This window comes from Cibotium barometz, chromosome 51 (genome assembly GCF_041138505.1).
Source record: "Cibotium barometz isolate CiBa-2024 chromosome 51, ASM4113850v1, whole genome shotgun sequence".
In the NCBI taxonomy this organism is placed as follows: Eukaryota; Viridiplantae; Streptophyta; class Polypodiopsida; order Cyatheales; family Cibotiaceae; genus Cibotium; species Cibotium barometz.
Window position 1 is genome coordinate 42,919,272 of NC_141096.1, and position 26,107 is coordinate 42,945,378.

Genomic DNA, 26,107 nt, shown 5'->3' on the forward strand with positions numbered 1-26,107 from the left:
ATTAAAATAAATTTCCCTGAAATAGAAGTTCAAAAAGATTTTCAGAAGGTGCATTAGAAATAAATTATAATCTATTTAAAAGGCCTTATCCTAAGGGTCCAGATTTTTTAAAAATTTTAAATTAAGGCTCTAAGGGGCCAATCAGATTCATCCAAATGTATGGAGGAGATAAATTGAAGAAATAAGAAAAATCTCTCCAAAAATGAGTAAATACTCGCATAAGATGAAGAGTGGACTAAGGACTAAAGGAAATACTAAAAAAATGAATTTTTGACACCTCAAGAGTGGGGATCCCCCTCATGAAGGAGGCGCCTATTTCACATGTGTGGTGGAGTTTTAAATTCTCAAATATTGAGATATTTTATCTCTCCTCTCTCTTAATTCAAGTCTAGTTCCAAAAAGTAAGCTAAATTGACCCAAAAATGGTCAAAAATTGAGCAAACTGATCTGGAAAATTCTAAAATTAGTTTGCTTGGTTAGAAGCTCACTTCTATTAGGAATTAGCAATCTTATCTATTATGGTGATAGTTTTGATGATGATTTTATCTAGCCATGTTATAATCATTGATTGAGGGTCAATCACCTACATGATAGTGTATGTTTCTAATTTTTTGTTCAAAACTAAGCAATTGATTTTTTATGTCTACTATAATCATGGTACACTATACCAAGTGATTATAGTGTAGATATTGTTAATTGGTAGTTTACTCCTAGTTTTTCCAAAATAACGATCTATGTACTCTAACTGATATGTCTCTTTGGTTTAACTTTGATTCCTATAAATAGAAGCCTCCCCCTTTGTAGAAGCTTAATAGTGTTTTATGCACTGTTACTCTACTCCACCCCAGAGCCAAAAACAGTGAATTTATTAATAATGTATTAGTTTTTGACCTTTCTTTTGCAAACAAGAGTAGATCCCTTCAAGGTAAAGGAAAGCTCACAAAAATTCAAGTAAGCTAGAAATCCTATTTTTCTTTATTCCTTTTAATGGTTTTCTAATTTTTATTTTCTTTAAAATGAAAAAATGATGTTATGCCTTGTTGGAAAGGCTTTCCCCCTCTCTTCATTCTTAAATTAAGCCTTTCTTTATCCTAGATAAGTAATCAAATTATTAGAATTAAACTTTTCATATTGTTTCTCTTTTAAAAGTGGAATTTGATTAGTTTAGAATGCTTTAAACCATTTGGGATAATTTTTAAGTAACTTGAGGATAGAAAAATTTGAAAAATGGTCAGCCATACAAAGGAGGTTATGGCAAAATTTTCTTAAATTTTGTGAAATAAGTTTTACCTTTTATTATTCAAAAAGAGTAATCCCCACCATTTGTGTATTCTAAAAGTGTTATTTTCATTCTAGGCATAGAAAAAATGCATAAGAGAAATATTTTTATTATAAAAGTGTTATTTCCATTAAAATTTAAATTCTATGCATAGAAAGATGCATATTGGTTATGTTTTTATTATAAAAGAGTGATTTTCATTAGATTTAAATTCTCTGCATAGAAAGATGTATATTGGATTTTTTTATTATAAAAGTGTGATTTTCATTACAGTTAAATTCTATGCATAGAAAGATGCATATTGGGAATAATTTTTTTATTATAAAAGTGTTACTTTCACCAATATTGATTTTTATGCATAAATAGATGCATAAAAGATTTTTTTATTATAAAAGTGTTACTTTCATCAAAATTGATTTTTATGCATAAATAGATGCATAAAAGAATTTTTTTATTATAAAAGTGTTACTTTCACCAATATTGATTTTTATGCATAAATAGATGCATAAAAGATTTTTTTTATTATAAAAGTGTTACTTTTATCAAAATTGATTTTTATGCATAAATAGATGCATAAAAGATTCTTTTTATTATAAAAGTGTTACTTTCATCAAAATTGATTTTTATGCATAAATAGATGCATAAAAGAATTTTTTTATTATATAAAAGTGTTACTTTCATCAAAATTGATTTTTATGCATCAATAGATGCATAAAAGAATTTTTTTTATTATAAAAGTGTTACTTTCATCAAAATTAACTTTTATGCATAAATAGATGCATAAAAGAAATTTTTTATTATAAAAGTGTTACTTTCATCAAAATTGATTTTTTGCATAAATAGATGCATAAAAGGATTTTCTTTTATATAAAAGTGTTATTTCCATAGAAGTTGGATTTTATGCATAAATAGATGCATACATAATTTTTATATCAAAATAAGAGTTCTCTTTAATCCTATGTTTAAATGCCATGAAAATTGGTAAATGAATAAGTAAATACTGTGTGAGAGAAAATTCTACCGTTTCATATTCTTTAGGATGGTAATGAGAAAACTCAAAAAAACTATCGAAGTCAGAATTTTAGATAAATTTATTCCTCATAGGAATTCGTGATTAGTTTTGAATTCAGTTAAGCAAATACTCAATGAATGAAATTCAGTAAAGTAGTAATTGAAATATTACCCTTCGAGAAAGATAGTTCAAGAGAACCTTTCCAAACTCAAACCTTGAATCAGACTATGACCAAGACATAACTCCTTTGTCAGTTTCAAGAAAAGACGATGTAACCAGTTCAAGAAAAGACGATGTGACTAGTTCAAAAAAATTCACTCAAATCACCGACCGAATCTGAAACTAAGTTGAGACCCTTTGATTTTAATCTGAGAATCAAGGTTACAAAATTCGAGGAATTCTGTTTGGAATTCAGACCTGCGATCAAAAAGTCTTCGGATATGGATTTAAGATATACTCATTGTCTTCAAAAGAAACTCAAAACTGAAAACTTGCATAGAAACCCTGTTTTCTTAAAGGATTGTCTTACACCAGAATGCTGGAGGGAGCATTTGGTATATGTGTTTTTCTAAGGGAAGTTCGATTGTAACAGCTAGCAGGGAGTGTTCAAAGGATGGCTCACGCGGCAAAAACCTGCCCAGGTCTTAACCAGCCTGGGTATGGTGAAAAATGGTGTGCTTCCAATACGATGGGCGAGGGCTGACGAAGCGGTCCCTGAGTGAAGTGCCAAGACACCTAAGGAGGATCCTAGAGGGTTCTGACCAGGCGATGCACGGGCTCGCTGTGCTTAGGACATCCATGCATATGTCGTGGAAGATATATATATGTATGATGAGACGAGAAAATTATTGTAATCTGTTAGTGGATCTCGTTGCTGACCTGCTGGTCTCAATTGAGAGTCCAGAGTGATACTGTTTTGTGAGAAACAAGGATTGAATGGAAATTTTGAGTTATGACATCTGTAAACCAATAATTGTTTATCAATGGATTGTTTTTAAAAGTTAAAGTTTAAAGAGGAGTGTGTGCGTATCTGTATTCTAAAGCAAAGTTAAGAAAGGCATTCAATTATGGGTGGGTGAGTACTTGTGTAGTTCTACTAATTCCAGTGGTTAACCCATGGGCCAGATGGGGTTAGGCTGGAATCAGTAGAGTTTTAGGCCGGATGGGGTTAGGCCGGATGGCTAGAATCAGTAGAGTTTTAATAATAAAATTGATTAATAGGAATACGCTTAGAACTCGAGTAGTTAAATAAAAGCATGAAGACTTCTCTAATGAATAGATCAACGGTTGTGCCTGATTCAATTAGGAAAAAAGTGTTGATTCCTTCAAGATAAGCCCGTAATAGTTTTCCTTCTATCTGGTTTAATTAGATGAAGGTTAGTTCAGTATCTTGACCTCGTTAGAAAAATTCGTTAAGAAATTCAAAATGGTAGAATCGTCCCCATTTTTTGGGCATGGGAAATTTCCCCGGTTTCAATTTTCGAAATGACCACCACGAGCTTAGTCTCGTGCCCAGACATTCGAGGGCGAGGCCCCGAGTGGGAAACCCTGCCTCCTGCGCATGAGGGAGCTGCTTTTGCTTCTAGCTACCGGGAATCCGGTGTGCAGAGGGGGCAGTGGGATCCCACAGTTGGTATCAGAGACCTGTTGTAAATTTACGTAACAGTAACAGAAATTGCTTAAAATTTTAAAGTAAATCTGGGAAATAATGTTTTCACTTGTTAATATTATGTTGAATGAACTTAAAAAATTGAAAACTCATAAATTGAATTGGAATTTTATAGATGGATACCCCAAATCTATCTGGCATTCCTAAACTCTCCCAGAGTCAAGATATGATAGCCTTTGCATTCGAGCACCTCATCAACTCTGCTACGACCCGAGTAAGCAGAGTGAGACTCGCACGTCATTTTGAGAGTCTTTACTTTCCTGATCCTATTGAGCGACGTCGGTATATGTGGTTCTTTGGAGGACGATGTATTAATGTCAGTACCAGTCAGCGTCAAAGGCTCATGCAAAATATTTCCTTAGCCATGATTCTGATAAGGCTAGGGCTTGTTCAGCATGTACAACTCTTTGATCATTCACCAGGAACTTCAGAATTTCATGCCGAGTTTTTAGGCTTCTTAGCCGCTTTATTTCTAGAAGTAGAATTACAGCAACTCTTTCTGTAATGAATCGTGTGTACCATGGTATGTCTCTTTCACAGTTTCACTTCTTTACGCGTACGTGATTGAGGCAATGATTTTAGGAGCCATGATGCTCTATGTATATATCGAAAACTTTTGATAATAAACGATGTTTTGCAAAAAATTTCCAAATTGTTTTCATGATTGTGAATATGGTTAATAAAATTATCAGAGTAAATCTTGTTTCATGAAGTATGATGAAATAATTATCTGTTTAAAGAATAAATCGTAAAAATTAAATAATCATAAATCTATTGTCAAAGTTAAGTTGACAAAAATTTCGTTTTGTCAGAATCATGAGGCACGCGGCCCGTGCAAGGCAACCGGATCCTCTAACCAATGACGAAGAGTTAGATCCGGATGTTCGAAAAGGCCTACACAAATCCCAACCTGGTCCCTTCAAGGGTGAAGGGGAGCAGTTAGGTGAAGTAGTGGAGAAGAGTTAGATCCGGATGTTCGAAAAGCCCTGCACAGATCCCAACCTAGTCCCTTCAAGGGTGAAGGGGAGCAGTTCGGTGAAGTAGTGGAGAAGTGGATTGAAGCTATGGAAGAATACTTTGATGTAATTGGTGGCTCTACAATGAGAGAAGCAAGATGACTCTCGCCAGGTTAAAGATTGTGGAAACAGCGAGGGTCGCTTGGAGGAATCACTGCGAGACTAACCGTCTCGATCGGAATACCCAGACCTGGACCGATCTTAAAACTTACCTCAAAAAGAGGTTTTGTCCTCCAAGCTTCCTTGAAACTAAAATGAATGAGTTCTTAGAACTAAAGTAGGATAGCCGGACAATTGAAGAGTACCATCAAGCTTTTGCCCTTCTCCTCAAATATTCCCCCGCAGTTGGATGAAGAGCAGCTGATGGTGGCCAGATTCATTCGAGGAATGAACGAGCCATTGGACACCTTAGTGAAGAATGCCAAACCTGTCTCAATGGCCGAAGCTATAAGAATGTCAAAGGACTTTGCCAAAGCCTTTGTTGTTAAGGTCCCGCCGAAGCCTGCACCCTCTAACTTTAAAAGATTCCAAACCCCGAGAAGTACTTCAAACTTTTCTCCCCCCCCAAAGATGCAACAAGGCCCAAATCAGAATCAAGATACTGGGAGATTCAGAAGTGAAGGAAGACCCTTCCCACCATAGAACACTTTCTCAGGAGCCCCACCTCTTTCAAGGATTCAGAGGGATGAGCTCAAAAGTGAGAACCGGTGTTTTGGATGTCAGGGTTTTGGTCACCAGCTGAAAGACTCCCCGACTCCTGCCATATCAAGGGGACAGGGAAGTCAAGGATTGAGAGTGCAGAGTCCAGCCCCTTCCTATCAGTCAAATTAGGGTCTATCTCATCAAAATCAGGGCAATCGTAGGAGAACTCCAGCTCAGCCATCTGCCTCTGTGTCCAGAGTAGCCTCAGAACTCCTTCCTAGAACTGGGGAAACCAAAGAGAAAAAGTTCCGCCTCAGACTGCAGGCAGCAGCCAGAGCAGTCACAACAATAGCAAAAGTAGTGGAAGAGGAAAGAGGACAGATTTATGTAGTGGAAGAGGAAAGAGGAAAGAGGACAGATTTATGTAGCAATTGAAAACCAAGGGCCAAATTGCTAATTCTGTGGCATTCATACTCCAGCTGAGTATCAGGGTAAGCCTTTTAAGCTTTTGATTGATTTAGCAGTACTCATTCTTTCATTTCCCCAGGATGCTTGCACAGAAATCAGGGAAACCTATGCAAGTTGAATTGGCCAATGGGAAGATTCTTTTCACTCACCTTGAGACAGATCGTATTCAATTCAATCTAAATGGGAATTTAACTGACTGTCAGTTCAGAGTTATACCTTTGGGAGTTTTCGATAGAATCCTTGGAATGGATTGGCTCCACAAAAATCAAGCTGACATTCACTATCATAATGGAACAATTTCCTTCCGTGACCTTCACGGAAATAAAGTTCAAGGAACCGAAATTTCAGGATCCCCAAGTCTACAGTTAGTAAAGGCTTCTAAGTTACTAATAAAAGGACTTAGAAAGAAGCAGTTCATTTATGTTGTCGAAATGAATCCAGTAGACACAAAGTTAAAAGCTAAAGAACTTGAATGGTTAAGTGATTATGATGATTTATTCCCAGCAGAATTAACAGCGATGCCTCCAATTCGGGAAGTAGATCATGTGATAGAATTGACCCTCGGAGCTCAGCCACCAGTAGCCCTGTGCACGTACAAAATGCCAGTTCCTGAAGCCATCAAACTCAAGGAACAGCTTAGACAGCTATTAGAACAAGGGTTTGTAAGACCCAGTGTTTCACCTTGGGGTGCGTAAACACTCTGTGAGAGAAAATTTGGTCGTTTTGTATTCTCTAGGATGGTAATGACAAAACTCAAAAAAACTATCGAAGTCGGAATTTTAGATAAATAATTAAATTATTCCTCATAGGAATTCGTGATTAGTTTTGAATTCAGTTAAGCAAATACTCAATGAATGAAATTCAATAAAGTAGTAATTGAAATACTACCATTCGAGAAAGATAGTTTAAGAGAACCTTTCCAGACTCAAAACTTGAATCAGACTATGACCAAGACATAACTCCTATGTTAGTTTCAAGAAAAGACGATGTGACCAGTTCAAAAAAATTCACTCAAATCACCCACCGAATCTGATACTAAGTTGAGACCCTTTGATTTTAATCTGAGAATCAAGGATACACAATTCGAGGAATTTTGTTTGGAATTCAGACCTGCGATCAAAAAGTCTTGGGATATGGATTTAAGATATACTCACTATATTCAAAAGAAACTCAAAACTCAAAACTTGCATAGAAACCTTGTTTTCTTAAAGGATTGTCTTACACCAGAATGCTAAAGGGAGCATTTGGTATATGTGTTTTTCTAAGGGAAGTTCGGTTACAACAGCCTGGCGGCGGGGAGTGTTCAAAGGACGGCTCACGCGGCAAAAACCTTTTGACCAGCCTGGGTATGGTGAAAAATGGTGTGCTTCCAGAACGATGGGTGAGGGTCGACGAAGCAGCCCCTGAGTGAAGTGCCTAGACACCTAAGGAGGATCCTGGAGGGTTCTGACCAAGCGATGCATGGGCTCGCAGTGCTTAGGACACCCATGCATATGTCGTGGAAGATATATATATATATGTATGATGACGAGAAAATTATTGTAATCTGTTACTAGATCTCGTTGCTGACCTGCTGGTCTCAACGGAGAGTCCAAAGTGATACTGTTTTGTGAGAAACAAGGATTGAATGGAAATTTTGAGTTATGACATCTGTAACCAATAATTGTTTATCAATGGATTGTTTTTAAAAGTTAAAGTTTAAAGAGGAGTGTGTGCATATCTGTATTCTAAAGCAAATTTAAGAAAGGCATTCAATTATGGGTGGGTGAGTACTTGTCTGGTTCTACTAATTCCAGTGGTTAGGCGGTGGCTAACCCATGGGCCGAATGGGGTTAGGCTAGAATCAGTAGAGTTTTATAATAAAATTGATTAATAGGAATACGCTTAGAACTCGAGTAGTTAAATAAAGGCCTGAAGACTTATCTAATGAATAGATCAATGGTTGTTCCTGATTCAATTAGGAAAAAAGCGTTGATTCCTTCAAGATAAGTCTGTAATAGTTTTCCTTCTATTTGGTTTAATCAGATGAAGGTTAGTTCAGTATCTTGACCTTATTATAGCAAAATTTGTTAAGAAATTCAAAATGGTGGAATCGTCCCCGTTTTTCGAGCATGGAAAATTTTCTCGGTTTCGGTTTTCGGAATGACCACAAGCTTAGTCTCGTGCCCAGACATTCGAGGGCGAGGCCCCGAGTGGGAAACCCTGCCCCGCGCATCAGTGTTGAAACAGGGGGGATGACACTGCTCATCCGATTGCCCATGTTGGAGATGTGCCATTGTCTATGCAGGATGGTAAAGTGAAGTACCTTGCAAATGTACTTCATGTTCCAAAAAATTACAAAGAATCTGGTTTTTGTTGGCCAGATGATTGAGAAGGGTTTACAGGTTCAGTTTAACTGATAGGCTGTTATGCAGAAGACTTCAAAGATAAGTGCAGGTTAGTTGCAAAAGGTAATAGAGTGGGCATAATGTTTACATTGAATTGTGAATATGCCTGAAGTGAGTGCTGCAATGTTTACGTTGAATTGTGAATATGCCTGAAGTGAGTGCTGCAATGTTTGCAAATAGTTCAAGAGTTGTTGCAGATACAGACATTTGGCATAAGAGAATTGGGCATGTCAATGTGCAAAGAATGAAGTCTATGCAGCCTAAACAAATTGTGGCAGAATTGCCTAAGTTTAAAGTTGAAGGTATACAGAAAGTTTGTGAAGCATGTCAATTTGGAAAGCAAACAAAACATGTATTTTCACATGACAGAAATGTGAGCAGGAATGTACTAGATGTTTTGCATTCGAATGTATGGGCTCCTGCAAAGACTATGTCTATGGGTGGCTGCAGGTACTACGTAACATTCATTGATGTGACCACATAAGGAAAGTGTGGGTGTACTTCATGAAGGAGAAAAGTGAAGTTTTGACTCATTTTCAAAATTTCAGAGTTATGGTGGCTGAAAAATAGACAGGAAAGCATGTGAAGTGCCTAAGGTCAGATGGAGGGGGAGAATACTTCTCCAATAATGAATAAAATGGAGTTGTAAAAGAATAGTATTCAGAGACAATTTACATGTAGATACACTCCGTAGCAAAATTGTAAGATTCCTCCCTCCAGCTTTTGAGGTGTGCAGGTGTAAGAACCTCCCCTTCTAATCTTATAATTATTCCCCTCTCTCTGAAATAAAAGAAAGATCATGTTTTACCCTGTTTTGGCCTGAAGAGAGAAAATGTCTAGAGGTAATTCAAAATTGAGATATTTTTGGATATAAAAATCCTCCTAGTGTCTAAAATGGTTTCCCTTGAAACAAAAATTTAAAAAAAACTTTCCAATGTACAATTGGAATTAATTGAAAATAGGTATAAAGGACCTTCGCCTAAGGGTCTAGATTTTCATATTTTTTTGGATTATGGTCCAATTAAGGTTCCTATAGACCAATAAGATTAATCCAAATGTAGGGAGGAGATAAATTGAAGAATAAAAGAAAAACCCCATAAAAATAAGTAAATGCTCACATAAGATGAAGAGTGGACTAAGGACCAAAGAAAAGAATTAAAAAACTAAATTTTGACATCTCAATGTGGGGATCTCCCCTCATGAAGTAGGCACCTTTTTCTCATCATTACCCCCAATTTTTAATCAATAAAATGAGATATTTTTTTCTCTCCTCTCTCCTGTTTCAAAACTAGATCCAAAAAGTAAGCTGAACTGACCCAAAAATGGTCAAAAATTAACCAAATTGATCTAGAAAATTCTAGAATCAGTTTGCTTGGTTAGAGGCTCACTTTTTCCTATAAATAGAAGCCTCCCCCTTTGTAAAAGCTTAATGGTGTTTATGCACTGTTACTCTACTCCTATCCTCAGCCATCTACATTGAATTTTTTTAATAATTCAATTATTTTTGGCCTAATCCTCTCCAAAGTGAATTGGTGGCCACTATTGCTTCAAACAATAGTAGAACCCTCAATCCCTCAAGCCAAAGGAGAGCTTGCAAGCTCCATGTAAGCTAATTTTCTTACTTTGTTTACAAATTTTAATGAAAAATCTATGGTTTTCTTGATTTTTATGTTTTGCAAATGATTGAATTAAATTCAAATGCTATGCCTTTGATGAAAAGGCCACCCCCTTCTCTTCTTTACATTCCAATCTTTCTTAATCCTAGAAAGATTAACTAAGTGATTAATTAAACTCTTCTTATTGTTTACTCTCTTGAATTTAGAAAATTATGTAGATTAGAGTTCTATAATTCTAAATTGGGTTAATTAAGTTAAGTGCAGAAAGATAAAAATGAGAAATGGTCAGCCATACAAAGGAGGTTATGGCAAAATTTTCTAAAATTTTATGAAAAAGAAAGTTTGTTTTTATGTTATTCCAAAAGAGTAATTCCCACCATTCTTGCATCTAAAAGAAATATTCTAATTACTCCATGTACATATTCACCTATGAATATACATGGATATCACTGATATTAATTATTAAATTTGATTTCTATGCATAGAAAGATGCATAATGGATTTTTTTTATAAAAGTGTTATTCTTATTAAATTTGATTTCTATGCATAGAAAGATGCATAATGGAATTTTTTTATAAAAGTGTTATTCATAATTTAAATTTTTTTTATAAAAGTGTTATTCTTATTAAATTTATTTTCTATGCATAGAAAGTTGCATAAAGGAATTTGTTTTATTACAAATTGTTATTCTTATTAAATTTTATTTCTATGCATAGAAAGATGCATAAAGGAAATTTTTTTATTATAAAAGTGTTATTCTTATTAAATTTGATTTCTATGCATAGAAAGATACAAAAAGGAATTTTTTTTATTACAAAAGTGTTATTCTTATTAAATTTGATTTTTATGCATAGAAAGATGCATAAAGGAATTTTTTTATTACAAAGTGTTATTCTTATTAAAATTGATTTCTATGCATAGATAGATGCATAATGGAATTTTTTATAAAAGTGTTATTCTTATTGAATTTGATTTCTATGCATAGAAAGATGCATAATGGGATTTTTTTATAAAAGTGTTATTCTTATCAAATTTGATTTCTATGCATAGAAAGATGCATAAAGGAATTTTTTTTATTACAAAGTGTTATTCTTATTAAATTTGATTTCTATGCATAGAAAGATGCATAAAGGAAATTTTTTATTATAAAAGTGTTATTCTTATTAAATTTGATTTCTATGCATAGAAAGATGCATAAAAGAATTTTTTTATTACAAAAGTGTTATTCTTATTAAATTTGATTTTTATGCATAGAAAGATGCATAAAGGAATTTTTTTATTATAAAAAAGTTATTCTTATAAAATTTGATTTTTATGCATAAATACATGCATAAAGAAATTCTTTTTATTTTAAAAGTGTTATTCCTATTAAAATTGATTTTATGCATAAAAGGATTTTTTTTATAAAAGTGTTATCCCCATTGAAGTTGATTTTTATGCATAAATAGATGCATAAAGAATTTTTATATCAAAATTAGAATTCTCCTAAATTCCATGTTTAAATTCTATGAGTATTTAATAAATGAATAATTAAATACTCTAAGAGAGAAATTTCTATCGTTTTATATTCACATGGATTGTAAAAAGAAAATTCAGGAAATCTATCGAGATCAAAATATTCAGATAAATGATTAATTTATTCCTCATTGGAATTCGTAACTATTTTAGAAATCGGTTAAGTGAATATTCAAAGAAAGAAATTTAGTAAAATAGTAACTGAATTACCAAACCTTTTCGAGAAAGATAGTTAAGGAAAAATCTTATCCGACTCGAACCTTGAATCAAACTATGACCAAGACCAAACTCTTTCGTCAGTTTCGAGGAAAGAAGGTGTGACTAATTTAGAAAAATACACTCAAAACTCCCGCCAAATCTGAAACTAAGTTTGAGACCCTTCAAATTGATCTGTGGATCAAGGTTATAGAATTCGAGGAATTCTAGTATGAAATTCAGAATTCCGACCAAGAAGTTTTGGGGATACTGATTCAAGAAATACTCCTTATATTCAAAAGAAAATCAAACTGAAAACTTGCATAGAAACCCTGTTTTCTTAAAGGACTGTCCTATGCCAGAATGCTGGAGGAAGCATTTGGTATATGTTTTTCTAATGGAAGTTCGGTTGCAATCAGCTGCTGCTGGCGGCGGGGAGTGTTCAAAGGACGGCTCACGCAGCAAAGCCTGCCCAGGTCTTGACCAGCCTCCCTCTCGATATGGTTGAAAAATGGTGCGCTTTTGGTATGATGGGCGAGGGCAGACGAAGCGGTCCCTGAGTGAATAGATGTGAATAGATGTGATGAGATGTGATGTGAATAGATGTGATGAGATGTGATGTGAATAGATGTGATGAGATGCGATGTGAATCAAATAGATGTGAATGAATGGATGAGATGTAATGTGATGTGAATCGGGATGTGAATGAATGAGATGTGATGACATGTGAATCAGATAGATGTAAATGAATGGATGAGATGTAATGTGATGTGAAACGGGATGTGAATGAATGACATGTGATGTCATGGGAATTGGGATGTAAATGAATGATATGGGATGAGAATGGATATGAATGCATATATGAAAATGGATGTGAATGTGTATGTGAAGAATGGATATGGATGTGTATGTGAAGAATGGATGTGGATGTGTATGTGAAGAATGGATGTAGATGTGTATGTGATGAAAATGGATGTGAATGTGTATGTGAAGAATGGATATGGATGTATATATGAAGAATGGATGTGAATGTGTATGTGAAGAATGGATGTGGATGTGTATGTGAAGAATGGATGTGGATGTATGTGAAAGAATGGATGTGGATGCGTATGTGAAAGAATGTGATGTGATGTAAAGAGATGTGATGTGACATGAATATATGTGGATGTTAAGTGATAGATATGAATGTATGGATAGATGTGGGTAGTCGTACATGTGAACGATTGGATGGATGTGTATGAATGAGATATGATGTGGATAGAAGTGATGTGATATAATGTGGATAGAATGTATGTGATGGGATGGTGATGAGAATGAATGTGATGGATATGAATGAATGTGACGTGATGGATGTAAATGGATGTGATGTAAATGAATATGATGGACGTGAATAGATGTGATGTGATGTGAATCGGGATGTGAATGAATGAGATGTGATGTCATGTGAATTGGGATGTGAGTGAATGAGATGTGATGTAAATTGGGATAGATGTGAATGGATGATATGTGATGTGATGAGATATGGATATGGGTAGATGCGAGTGGATGAGATCTGATGCGAATAAATGAGGAAAGATGTGATGAGAATGGGAATACATATGAAATGAATGAGGATTGATGTGGAACAATGTGGAAAGACAAGAGTTCGTTATAGAAACTATATTTATGACCTGTTTTTAAATGACTGTTTTATGTCAAGAATGCTAGGAAAGCATTTTGACCATCTTGTGAGTGAATGAGGTCGTGGTGGAGACCTAACTGAACAGCTGACGGAGAGTCAACGAAGGACGTCTGGCATAGCAAGGTCCGCCAAGGTCTTGACCAGCCTCGGTTCGATTTAAATGGTGAGCTTCCGGTACGATGGATGAGGGAGACTAAGGAAACAGCCTATGAGTGAAGTGCCAGGTGACCTGCAAAGGATCCTAGAGCATGCTAACCATACGGTGCTCGGGCTTTGGGTCACCGAAGATACCCACACGTACGTCGTGGAAGATATTGGAACAAGGAGTAAGAGTTGTTTTCTGAATTCGTGCATGGATCTAGTTGATTGACCTTGCTCGTCTCCTCAACGGATGAGTCCATGGCTCTTTTATATGGATCTGTTGGTTGATCTTGCTGATCTTCAACGGAGATTCCATTTTGATTTTATAAGTGAATATATTGCCGGGTACTATGAGTTAGGAACTATCAAAAAGGCCCCTGAGTGGACATGTGGTGAGCGTTCTAGTTGCTGCCAATGATGCCATAGGTACACCGATGAAGGAAAAAATGGAAATTAGGATTCAACCGGATATTTTTGAGGATTATGATCAGTGATACTATAGTTTCATTAAATGATTGTTTTAAAGACAGCTGAATCTGTGAAAAAGGCAATTTCATATTGCCTTTTTCACAGCTGAATCTGTGAAAAAGGCAATTTCATATTGGGTGTGTAAGTGGTGTGACTAGTTTTAAGTTTGCATGAATATCCGACTAGGGGACCTGGGAACTCTTTTCCCTAGTACTCGGGACAAAATCTAACCAAATTCTTAAATGGATTCCATCACTACAGTGGTTGGGCGGTTGGCTAACACGGGACTGGATGGGGTTAGGCTGGACTGATGGATCCCTAAAATGAGACTCAATTCTGTTATGGTACGATAGATGAAGTAAATCCCGGATAAAAATTGTTCTATGGAAAAGAATCAATGGCTGTGCCTCTCAATGAGGAAAAAAGCGTTGGTCTCTATGAGTGCAAGTCTTTTCCTTGATCTGACTGACATGGGACTTATGGGTTCAGTCAGATCAATTCTGTTAGTTAATGCTGTTGACTACACTAGAGTAAAAATATCCTGGAGGAATCGCAGTGCTTTCCGGGCGAGGGAAGTTTTTTCGGGTTCAATTTTGGAAGAACTGAGGGATTAGTCTCTTGTCCTCCGGATATATGTGGGCGAGGCCCCGAGTGAGGAACCTTTCCCCGTGCAAGAAGTGCTACTCCCGCTGCTAGCACCCCTGAATTTATTGTGCGGTGGGGATAGGGATCTTTCAAAAATGGAGTTGTTGAGCAAAAAAACAGGCACATAGCAAAGATAGCACGAGCATTGATGGCTAAGAAGAATATGCCACATAGCTATTGGGCTGAGGCTATGTCTACAGCAGTTTATATCATGAATAGGACTCCTACTGTGTGTAGCCATACATGATGTAACGCCAAAGGACAAGTTTACTGGCAAGAAACCTGATTTGTATCACTTGAAAGTTTTTGGATGTATTGCATATGTGCATGTGCCAAATGAGTTACGTACCAAGTCGGATCCAAAAGCAGAAAAATGTGTGTTTATTGGGTATTCCCTTGAGCAAAAGGGATATAGATGTTATAATCCTGCTAAATGTGAATTGAGGGTAAGCAAGGATGTTGTATTTGATTAGATGAGTAGCTAGTATGTTGCTGAAAAGGATGTTGTTGGGGTTGATGTAAGTGAAAATTGGTTGCACAGAATTCAAGTCAGTAATCATAGTCATTGAATGGACCAGGAGAGTCCTCATCCAGCAGTTTTGTTGATAGACCATGGAGTGGCAGGCTGAGTCATAATACCAGTCCTGAAAATGTAGTTGGTACATCACATAAAGTCAAAGAGAAAGTGGTTGAGCCCCTTGGTATGCCTGACATTTCTGCAGGGCTCTTGTTGATGGAGATTCTAGTGGCTCAGAGATGAGCCTTGATGAGGAGCTTGGGATTCCAACAATGAGGACACCTGGTGTGAAGAAGGCTATGGAAGCCATGAATGCAAAGTTACGAAGATCTGGAAGAGTCAAAAATCCTGTGCAAAGGTTGACTTATGATGGTTATGTGGCACATCACTATGCATATATGGCAAAAGTTGTGCAGGTTATAGAACCCACATGTTTTGATGAGGCTATTGGAAATGTGTGTTGGGAGAAAAATATGGATGAGGAGATGGATGCATTGTATAGAAATGAGACTTAGGATTTGGTGCCATTGTCTGAAGGCAAGAAAGCTATTGGTTGTTAAGTGGGTGTATAAGGTGAAACATAATAGTGATGGTAGCATAAGCAGATACAAGGCTAGATTGGTAGCCAAAGGATATGCACAGACACATGGGATTGATTATAAGGAGACATTTGCCCCAGTTGCAAAGATGGCAACTGTGAGAGTTATGATTATGGTGGTTGCAGCTAAAGGCTGGTTTTTACATCAGATGGATGTAAAAAATGTGTTCTTGCATAGTGACTTGCAAAAAGAGGTGTATATGAATCAGCCACCAGGTCTTGAGGATATAGGTCACTCAGAGTATGTGTGTAAGCTTCCTAAGGCCTTGTATGGGCTAATAAACATGGCATGACAAGATTGCTGAGTATCTTGTCACTATTGGTTTTCATATGGCAAATGCAGATCACTCTTTATATGTGTGCAAGAGTGATAAGGGTATTGTGATCATCACCATTTATGTAGATGATCTTATTGTTGGGAGTGACAACTTGGAAGAGATTGAGCATATGAAAAGTCTTCTCAAAAGGAAGTTTGAGATGAAGGATTTGGGAGATCTGTGCTACTTTTTGGGAATTGAGGTCATTCGCACACCTCAGGGTATTTGGTTGTCACAGAGATAGTATGCATTGGACATGTTGTCCAAGTATGGGATGGCTGATTATAAGCCAATCTCGGTGCCATTAGATCAAAATGGCAAGCTTAGTGGCGGATACAGGTTATGTGTTGGAGGATCCCACTATGTATAAGAAGATTGTGGGGAGTTTGATCTATGTCACGATCAGCAGGCCAGATTTGAGCTACACTGTTGGCTTAGAGAGCCAGTTTATGCAGGTTCCACGCAAACCACATCTTGACAGTGTGCAATGCACACTTTGGTATTTGCGGGCCACTGTTGATTATGCATTGTTTTATGCAGCAGGTGTACCAATGGAGCTATATGGGTACACAGATGCAGATTGGGCAGGTAGCATCGCAGACAGGAGATCTACTAGTGGATTTATATTTTCATTGGGGAGTGTTTCTGTGAATATGGGAGCAGCAAAAGAAGTCCACAATTGCCTTGTCGAGTACAAAGGCAGAGTATAGAGGAGCTGACACCTCCACAGTTGCCTTGTCGAGTACAAAGGCAGAGTACAGAGGAGCTGCGGTGGCAGCATGTGAGGTAGCTTGGTTACGCAACCTACTTGTTGATTTGGGGTTGCATGTGGAGAGAAAGGTTGTCATATATTGTGACAATCTTAGTAGTAATAGTTGACCCCAAGAACCCAGTTTTCCATGTGCAGACGAAACACATTGAGGTACATTACCACTTCATCAGGGAGAGAGTCTTGGCAGGCAACATAGACTTGGCCTATGTCAACACACACAGGATCAGGTTGCTGACATCTTCATGAAGGCCTTGGGAGCTAAGAAGCTTCACATATTTTGAGATAGGCTTGGAGTTCATGAGTTGGAGTTAAGCTTAAGGGGGAGTATTGAGATGTCAAGCTCAACATGAGTTGACACTCACGAGGCGCCTGCATAACCGTTCGACAGTTATATCACTGGCAGGTCTGGTAGCTGGCATCGACATATCTTCGCCAAAGATTCTACAGCTGGACTAAACTGACTAGTCCAGATCTACCCACTTCTCTTAGCATGTTCACATTATGGACTACTTGTATATACTCTATTATGTGTGTTAGTGGGTGAAAGCATGTATAGGTGGTACCAAAAAGGAGTGTCTTGGACACTCCTTTTAGCCACCCCTTTGGGAGGAGAAAGAGGCTTAAATTTGAAATAGAGATGGGCTTGAAAATGCAACTGAGCATTCATTAAGGGAATAGCGTGCCCATTAAACGCTTCTGAATATTCTCTCTCCTCCACTCAGTCTGCACTCGTCCTGCAATCCATTAGCCTACCATGACTCTCTCTCTCTCTCACTCTCTCTCACTCTTCGCCTCTCTCTCTCTCTGCCATAGCCTCTGCCTCCCGCCTACACAAAAGGGCCTCTCTTCCCGCCTGAGTGCAAGCTGTATTTATCTGTACTATCTCCCTCTCTCCCCCCCTCTCTCTCTCCATGAAGACTACAGTTGTGCTTTAATGGTCTTCTTTGCAATAATCTCAGCCTCCTAGCTCCCTCATAACTGCTTTAATGGTCTTCTTTGCAATAACCTCAGCCTCCTAGCTCCCTCATAACTAGCTCCACATGGAGTCTCATAGTGTACAGAATGGCAATACAGGCTCCGTATATCTTCCCCCATTGTCTATCACACAACACATCCCGAGAGAACTTCTACCATGTCTTCGAAACTACTGGGTTGCAAAGAAGAGGGAACAAAGAAGCATTGAGAAGAGGATGGCACGTACGCGCGCGAGGATGGTGACATTGATGAGCGAGAGGTAAAGAAAATCTGCAGAGCAGTTTCTCAGTGCTGGCGCAAACAAACAAACGGGCTTTCCGAGGGCCTTCAAACAAAGATTCTACAATAGCTCCTCCGTCATCCAACGTTCTCAGTGTTACAGCACATGTCAGAGACAGTTGAGAGACTCATTTTCTCTAACATTTATCATACATTATCTGAGGTGAAGACACCCCATTCAAATAACGAGTTGTTTTTAAAGCGGGCTACTGTCATGGCATGCCTCAATGGCGCATCTGGTGTTGACAATCACATGAGTGGTAGAGAAGTTGCCAAGGCTTTAGGAGTTCATCGAAGGAATGTCATTGCGGCTAATTTCGACTGCAACATGAAGCGGAGGAAGGGTCACTTCCCTTGGATTCTTGTCACCGTCAATTGCATAGGGCAAGCACCATCACCAGTGAAATCAGGGAAATCGTGTTTCAGTTTTGAGATGTTGTTCGAAAGAGGATAGGCAAGAGTGCGCATGTACTGCATCCAGTGCATCTACTTGATTTGCCTCAGGTATATCACTGTGTTGAGAGTGTGTTGTAAGAGCTACACAGTTGCTCGCATATGATTGATAGTGTATCTGGATATGCTCTCTATACGCTACTGATTTCTAAATGTCAGTGGTTTAGAGTGCTTAACAGTACTAAAATTTTGTATGATAGGGCATTAGAGTGCTTTACCATGCTTCCAAATGTTTGCAAGTGCTTCACAGTGCATTACAATGCTTAACCATGCACTATAGTGCTTTACGAAGCTTTACAATTGATTTCAGATGCTTATGAGTGCTTCATGGTGATTCCAAGAAATTCCAAGTCATGAGTGCATCTTAGTGCTTCTGAGCATTTTCAGACCACTTTTGAGTGCCCGACAGTGCACATATTGCTTAAGCATGCTTTATAGTGCTTGACATACTTCTTCAAGTGATCACAAGTGCTTCTAAGTGGTTCATAGTGGTTCTAAGTAATTTAATGTCATTCCAAGTGCATCTAAATGTTTCTGTGTGCTTCTAAGTGCCTTTTGTTGCTTCTGAGTTCTACATCATCTCGAAATTTATCCAAACACTCTTTGAATTATTCAGCTTGCCATCTGTACTTATAATTGTGTTTGATGAAGTTTCCCAATTTGCTTTGAAGCAAGGAAGTGAAAGTCCTCGGGCTGACTTGGCGAACAACAAGATCTTTTCGAGTTTTTTCTTGACCGTTCTCATCCACTTCCTGTGTAGGAACGTCGTCAAAAAGCTTGACAGTCATCATAGAGATGTCATCGCTTTTTTCATGTGGACACAAAGACATCTGTTTAATGCCACAATGTTGGCATGTACCCAAAAGACATTGTCTACGGTGATAAGCACAGTCAATGGGTTTTGGGCACAATACAGACTCCCACATGTCTGTTAAGCTTGGAAATGTGGCATTGGAGGCCGCGCACTGCACTGTTCCATCATGAGAACTGCAAACAAGACACCTGCAACACTGCATGGCCGGCCATGTAGCCCATATCTTCCCTGGCGCATCTGATTAAGAGCTTCCTTTTTAAGTAGACAAGCTGCACATGGTATTCACAGCAACAAGTGTTGTAGTCCTTCAACTTGCATATGAAGTATGGCTTTAGACCCTCAAAACATTTGAGGGAGATCCTTATGTTAGGATGAGCCACTTGGAACCGCATATAGAAGTCCCTCTGTGATGACAAAGAAGACAAATTTAGACACATTATCAAGCATTATAAATCATTCTGAAGCAACCTATAGCATTGGTAAGCATTATGACGCACTTTCAATCAGTGTAAAGCTATGACACTCATTGGGTAAAGCTCTTAGACGCACTTAGTAGCACTTTCTACACCTGGCAGCACTTGTAAATGGTTGTAAAGCACTATAAAGCACTCTCAGGCACCTGCAAGCACTTAGAAGCCTGAGGATCCATTTAGATGAACTTGGAATAACATGGAATTACTTGGAAGCACTTGGAAGCACTTAGAAGCACTTGGAAACACTAGCAAACACTTAGAAGCAAGTAAAGCATGTGGAAGCACTTGGAAGCACTTAGAAGCACATGGAAGCACTTAGAGGCACATGGAATCACTAACAAGCACTTAGAAGCACTTGGAAGCACTTAGAACCACTAGCAAACACTTGGAACCACTAGCAAGCACTTAGAAGTACTTGGAAGCACATGGAAGCACTTAGAAGCACATGGAAGCACTTAGAAGCACTTAGAAGCACTTGGAAGCACTTGCAAGCACTTGGAAGCACTTGCAAGCACTTAGAAACACTAGCAAGCATTTAGAAGCCCTAGCAAGCACTTACAAGCACTTATAAGCACTTGGAAGCAGTTAGAAGCTCCTATTATCACTTCTGAAGCTCTGTTAAGCCATTACGAGCATAAGGACTTGGAAGCATTTGGAAGAACTCTCAGGCACCTGGTAGCTTTTTGAAGCACTATTAAGCACTCAGAAGCAACAAAAGGAACTTAGAAGCACACAGAAACATTTAGATGCACTTTGAAGCACTTACAAGCACTTGGAAGCAGTTAGAAGCTCCTGTTATCACTTCTGAAGCTCTGTTAAGCCATTATGAGCATAAGCACTTGGAAGCATTTGGAAGAACTCTCAGGCACCTGGCAGCTTTTTGAAGCACTATTGAAGCAATCAGAAGCAACAAAAAGCACTTAGAAGCACACAGAAATATTTAGATGCACTTGGAAGCACTTACAAGCACTTACAAGCACTTGGAAGCAGTTAGAAGCTCCTGTTATCACTTCTGAAGCTCTGTTAAGCCATTACGAGCATAAGCACTTGGAAGCATTTGGAAGAACTCTCAGGCACCTGCTCTAGTAGCTTTTTGAAGCACTATTAATGCATAGTTTCTTCGCATCCGGCCATGGGAAGGGCGAGCACGATGGGGCTGGTGCGGTGCTCAAAAGAGCTCTCACACAAGAGCAGCTAAAATCTGATCGATGGGTGTTACATAATGCTTCAAGTGTGGTGGCATTCCTCAACGCAGGAGGGAAGAAAGCCGATCGTAGATTTGTGGGAGATCAAGCTCGGTGATGTAGACAGTCTAGATAGAGAGTGGGATTGCTTGCGGATCAAAGGGTCTCGATCCTTCCACTGTGTCAATGGCTACAATCAATCAAATATGCACGGGCTATGGTGCAGACCATTGTCCTGCTTTTGCCATGCATGCATGAAAGGCCAATGGAGGAGATGTGTAAACAAGGACCACGTTGAGAGGTGGCAGTACTTGCAAATACAACCGACTGTCAATGTTTAAAACGATGGAGAAGCATCCAGCGATGATGAGTTACCAAGAGCCCCCATGTATGCTGGCCACCATGATGACCTAAGTGATGCCTTGATGGTTGGCCAGAACTTCGTGAATGCAGAAGAGCCAGGTGCAGACTTCTACATCTTGAAGTGCACTAAAACCAAGCGCTTGGCCATCAAATCTGAAAGGGATGAATGGCATAACCATATTCAAAAGAACTCATTTATCGTTGAGGGACTCTTCTACGATAAGGTAAATGGCCAAGATGACACCTACGTCCTTTTGGATGACAAGCCCCCTGCTTTTATCTATTCCCACCTGGTGCGATGCATCAGGTTTCCCATGTGCTCGGTAGAAGGTGAGCCTAATGTATATGAATTGTCAAATGATGTATTTGAACAAATCTATAATAGCATGCCCCTAGAGGAGAACTTGTAAGTTCTAACTTTCAAGCTAACACAATGCGTCCTCCTAAGAAGCACTATTTTGCACGTTCAACTCTTTGACAGCACTTTTAGTAGTAGACAAGCACTTTAAGACCACTTGACAAGCACTTCTAGTACCTACACAAGCACTTCTAGGATCTACACAGCACTTTCAGATTACTTGAAAAGCACTTTAAGTACCTAGACAAGCACTTTAAGTAACTAGACAAGCACTTTTAGACCACTTGACCAGCACTTCCTAAACAATTGAAGTACCTACACAAGCACTTGACAAGCACTTGGAGGCCACATGGTAAGCACCTGTGTCAGGTACTTTTAATACCTAGACAAGCATTCCAGACCACTTGACAAGTGCTTTAAGCACCTTGACAAGCACTTTCAGATTACCTGACCCAGCACTTTCTAGTACCTAGACAAGCACATGTTTAGTACTTTCAGACCACTTGAGAAATTCTTGTCAAGCACTTCAGTACCTGGACAAGCACTTTTAGTATCTAGACAAGCACTTTCAAACCACTTGACAAGCACTTCAATACCTAGACAAGCACTTTCAAACCACTTGACAAGCACTTTTAGTGTCTAGACCAGCACTTTTAAACCACTTGACAAGCACTTCAATACCTAGACAAGCACTTTCAGACCATCACTTTCTTAAGAGTCCACAAAATGCAACCACAGTATAAACTAAAGAAAATGACACTAGATCGACACAAAATCGTTCCAAGGTCAAAACCATTTTTGTTTGTATATATGTCAAGGAGTGTTGGAAGTTAGCCACACAATAAAGGCACAGTGTTAGAGTACATTAAGCTACACAGTAAGGGCATGGTGTCATGGCAGTGAAGGGGCTACAGGCAGTCCTCTATACAATGGGAAAAATTCCAGCAAAATCACTTCTAATTTGTTGTTTTACTCTTTGGACGCTTATACTTTCTTTCTTTAGGATCCAGGTTGGGGGTAATTTTTGGCAACGTGGGGGCTTCAATTTCTTTCATTTCCTCAACATTGTTCTGCACGATTCTCCAATTCGACCGTTGCAAGGCATCATCCCTGACATCAAAAGGGCACTCTTCTCTGACAGTTTTTGCTCTGTCAGCACTTTCTGCCCACTACAACACAAAGTCAGCCACATCCTGTTTCAGAAAATTTTCCCACTGCCCCTCAGTCTGCTTCTCCACTTCAGGAAGGATCACATAGCATGCAGGATCATTAGAGTACATTTTATACAATGAGTCATCTAGCACAAGTGTATTTGTCTTATTGAATGTCGGGAAAATATGCCACAAGGTATCCAGGTTTTTCAAGAACACTGGCCTGGGAGGATTATCAAAGCGCCAAGTGCAAACATGGCAAGCGGTTTGCAACAGCCATCCACTCATGCATTTCTTGGCTTGAAGTAGGCACTTATCCATGGCTGTCTCCAATTCCCTACCTCTGTGGGAGGTCCACACAAATACCTCTGCAACCTAACTCAACGCAAGTAAGAACACCTCTGCATCTTGCCGTACATAATAGGTGATGTTCTCATCCTCACGGACTTTGGAAAAGTATAGCGTTGAGACATTTGGGGGAATCTCTGTCTTGCGCTTATCGTGCATGCACAAAAGAACCTTGTTGAAGTCAACAACGACTGCCAGGTCTCGAGAGTCATTGAAGCGTCAAAACTGATAGCGTGGAGGACAGCGCTCAATGTGCTCTACCTCATCAGTGGTGGGTGGTAGGGTTTTCGAGCCAACAACTTGAATTTTATCTACATGCACAACAATTAAGATGGTCAGGACACGCACAGACACTGAGACAAAGGACTTATATATTATATTGCCGCAAAATAATGCGGCTAGCATGAGCAAAAAGCTACAAAGTTGCAAGAAGCTAAAGCTTCTTGCATGCTTGGGCTTTGGGAAAAATTGGGTTAGTACTTTTCTTGGGGTCCCAAAGAGGCCCATCCTCCACCTGCCTTTTCTTCTTCTTTCGCAGCTCTCCTGCAACAAATTAGAGGGTCTCTTCCATATCTGGGTCCAACTCCTCTTCAGTATGTACACCTTTATCGACGCGGCTTGGCTCTCCAGTTGGAGCACTAACATGACTTAATGTCTTAATGACATCAGTACCTGGGATAGCAATAGGAAATCAAGTTAGGAGCACACGTAGTTAATATGATCACAATGATCATGGATAATCATGTCTGAGGATATGTTACAGCAACCAAAATTACCTTGTGTGATCTCAGAACCAGGTGTCTCCCTCAGGATGCCTCCATCACCAAGCACATTAGTTTTTTCAGCAGACAGACTACAACCCTTAAAGTTTTTGTATTTCATCATCAAGGCATCTAGGTCGAAGGGGGCGTCCACATCATGCATGGACGAGTGGAAGCGGCTGGGTCCACCCCCTCGCCAGCCTCTGGCTCACCTGAGACATAACAGACAATTACTGTACATATCAAAAGTAGCATGAATCCTGTCCTATGAAAGAGGCATGCCTTACCTATGGACTCCTCATATGCATTCCCAAGTGCCCAACATCTTGCTACAAGTGGTATCTCCCATGAACAGTCCGGAACAATGCACTTGGGCTCAGTCGCACAGACAATGGAAAAGCAAAAGGGGTGGTACTTGTGGGCACATGGCAGATAATAAACACCGGCCGCATGTTTGCTTGACAGCACAGCTGGCATAGGCCACACAAGATCCACCAATGAAGATAGTGTCAGCACCTAGGACAGACTTGGTAGGTGGGGTAGGCACTAGAAGGGCTCTCCCCTCTCTCTTCAAGAAAGTGCATGCCTCCTTCACGAAGGAGGCCTATCTCCTCAGCTCACATAACACATACTCCATTTCCTCAACCAAAGCCTGCACATAATGAAAAACAACCAGCCATCAGAACTTTCAAGCATGTGTAAGTGGTTTGAGCACCTGTCAGTGGTCTGTGCAGTGCCCTAAGGTCTAAGCACCAGTGAGTGGTCTAAGCACTTGCAAATGATGCAACCACTTGCAAGTGGCTCTTCCAAGTGTTCTAAGCACCTATTAAAGGTCTTAGAAATTGTATGTGCTTTGTGCTTTTGCTAGTGTTTTAAGCACTTGCAAGTGGTATGAGCACTTGAAAGCGGTATGAACACTTGCAAGTGGTCTTGAACTTCGCTAGTGGCCTAGGCACTTGCAAGTGGTCTTAGAACTTGCAAAAGGCATGAACACTTACAAGTGGCCTTAGCACTTGCAAGTGGTATGACCACTTGCAAAAGGTATGACCACTTGCAAGTGGTCTTAGCACCTTCAAGTGGTCTAAGCACTTGTTAAACTTCTAAGAACTTGCATGATTTCTATGCACTTGCTAGTGATGTAAGCACTTACAGTGGTATAGCACTTGCAAGTGGTCTGAATACTTATGAGTGGTCTATGAACTCGATGACCTCTAAGCACTTGAAGTGATGCAAGTGAAACAAGCACTTGTAAGTGGTGTAAATGCTACACCACTTTCAAGTGCTTGAATCACTTGCAAGTGCTTGAACCACTACTTAAAGGATAGAAAAATGCTTGCTAGTGATGTAAGCACTTACAGTGGTATAGCACTTGCAAGTGGTCTGAATACTTATGAGTGGTCTATGAACTCGATGACCTCTAAGCACTTGCAAGTGATGCAAGTGAAACAAGCACTTGTAAGTGGTGTAAATGCTACACCACTTTCAAGTGCTTGAATCACTTGCAAGTGCATATATCACTTGCAAGTGCTTGAACCACTACTTAAAGGATAGAAAAATGCTTGAGTTTTCAAAAGTACCTGCATAGTGGACACCTCCTCCTTCATCTCTATAGCAAATGTCACAGCACCAGAAGCCACTTAAACCACCCTCTCCAGCACTCCTATCTCAGCTTCCTTCTTCAGAATGAGAGCTTCATTTTCTAGGGGAGATGCTTTTAATATCTCCATGTCTGCTCTAAGTCTCTCCATCTCTACTATAATCTGGGCATAGGCCGAATAGGTGCCTTCGTTGCGTAGCCACAAATCCCTCTTCTCTGCTAAGACCAATTTAGCAGAACCAACCTTCTCTTCAGCAGTATGGACCTACCCATCAAGATCTTCAGCAATTCTACCTAACCATTCTATGTATAGGGGCTGGGATGCAACCTCAGTCAGTTTTGCTGGGTGATTAGACACTGTCAAAGCGTAGGAGTCAACAGCATGCTCTGTTTGTCCATATAAGACAGAAACA

General features: G+C 39.0%; 1 pseudogene; it reads left to right on the forward strand.

The window, feature by feature from the left end:
* Nucleotides 1-21,370: 21,370 nt before the first annotated feature.
* On the forward strand, nucleotides 21,371-21,889 carry LOC147609656 (uncharacterized; annotated as a pseudogene).
* The last annotated feature ends 4,218 nt before the right edge of the window (nucleotides 21,890-26,107 follow it).